A 2,049-nucleotide genomic window follows, 5' to 3' on the forward strand; every position below is an offset into this window, starting at 1 on the left:
AAAGTTATAAATTAAGAATAGTAGTAAGCAGTAATCACTCTAGAACACGTAAGGAGAAATTCAACATCTAAACTTAGCCAAAGAAAAAACAGTCAATGATGTTTTATTACTGACGGATATGTTTTGAAGAGACTTGGTGAAGAGAGAAAGATGATGAAAGTAGCTCTTTCTTGTACGGTACATTAAAAAAAAAAGTTTTAAAATAATTTGTAGAATAGCTCATGACAGAAACTACAATAAGAGGATCGTTGTGTTCTGGAAATGAAGCTAATGGTCCCAATATAGCAACTGGGACATTGCTAGTCCCAGGGACTTGTTACTCCTTGTATTGATGCTAAATTTGGCCACTTAAAGGAGATAGAAGCAGGAGAATACTTTCCGTTTGAAAACTGATCCAGGCAGAAGTGATCCATGTCTGAATAGAATTGGTTGGAAAGTGGTCTGTTTTTTGTGAAAACCTGGAAATATTCATTAGAAAGATGAACACTAAAATACAAAGATTTTCTAATTGGGAGTTTTCAGAGAAAGGTCATGAGAAGCAGACACATTTTCTGCAATATCTTTGGTTAATCAGAAATCTAGTTTTATGTCATAGGACAACATTTGCCAGCCTTAGCTGTGAAGCATGAACATGTTAGTAATCCTAATTCACCTCAAGTACAGACGATGAATGATACTCAAGATGTAAAAGTTCAAAACCATTGCTTGTTTTGTTTGGCTTAACTTTTCAGTGGTGCTTTGCCTTCCTGTAGGCTGGCATTTCACTTTTTTAAGTCCATTTTGTGGTTTCTTCATCCTTTGGAAAGTTAGCATCTCATGACATTTATAGATGCCTAAAAGTCATCTGGAAGATGATATTTGGAATGAAGTAAAAAGAGTAGTAGAAATTAATAAGGAAGCACACAGTGTAAGGAAGGATAAAGGATTGGTTATAAGATCTGCAAAAGATGTACTTTTTGTCTCTTACAATATGTTCAGCTTGTACACTCTGAAAATTATGGATCAACCTTCTTGTGTTTACCTGACGGAACACGCCACAAATATAGTAACAGTACAAATAATAAAAACAACAGTAAGGCAGAGACGAAAATTAAAGCACTAAAGAAATGGAAGAGGCAGGAAAAAAGTTAAGAAAATTGAATGGGGTGGGGTGTGTCTGTTATAAATTTGTACAGAAATACGTTTTTTCTTCATTATGTTGTCTTCTTCATTACTGCACTGTTTGAAGTGTAACATCTTTGTTTGAAAATCAAGGAGGTGAGTTTTAGAAATTATGTTACTGAGAGAAGCTATGTTGTGCAGCAAGTTACGAGAGAGAATGGAAAATACTTAAAGCACAGTAGGAACAAGAGGCCCATGAAAGGGACTTTACGGTAGCTGATGGTTGGCAGGTAAAATATATTGACAGAAGGAGCACATTGCTTAAAAGAGAGAACTTTCTGCCTTGTTCTCAACAAAAGGTTAAAGATCTGAGTGCTAGAATTGAGTAAAAACTTCCCAAGGAAAAGGGAAAGGAATCAAACAATTACGAAAACTAATAGTCAAGAAACAAGTTTATTGAAATAGACCACTTCTTCTTTTTTTTTCATAGTCCACGTGCTTGCCATTTATTGATAAGGCAGGAGGCATCTGGACACAAGTGCTGGCCCCCGTCATTTGACCACGGGGAGTTCCTTGCTGCTCTAGCAGTGAGGAATGAGTTTGAAAGCCTGCAAAATGCAGCGCCGCGCCCACCTTTGCGAGCAAGCGTATGCCTGAATTTCAGAGAAATTTATATCCTCTGGCAGACAGAGCTGGTTTGTAAATGCTGGTAGTTATTGCTCTCCAGACTACCTAGTCCTGGTTAATGTTTTCTTTATAATACGTGGCCTGTTTCCTGAAGCCGTGAAAACGCATGGTTACAAAACCCGACCAAACATGTTTTTAAGGGAGGCTGATGGGTCCGGTAGCAGAATCGCCGCACAGAAGGGGAGTGCCAGCAAGCCACGGGCCTCTCCCTTGCTGCGGTGTGGAACAGCTGCCGCAGCCGTGAAACGCTTGGAAGCCAGC

This window comes from Phaethon lepturus, unplaced genomic scaffold, assembly GCF_000687285.1.
Source record: "Phaethon lepturus isolate BGI_N335 unplaced genomic scaffold, ASM68728v1 scaffold31872, whole genome shotgun sequence".
Taxonomy (NCBI): Eukaryota; Metazoa; Chordata; class Aves; order Phaethontiformes; family Phaethontidae; genus Phaethon; species Phaethon lepturus.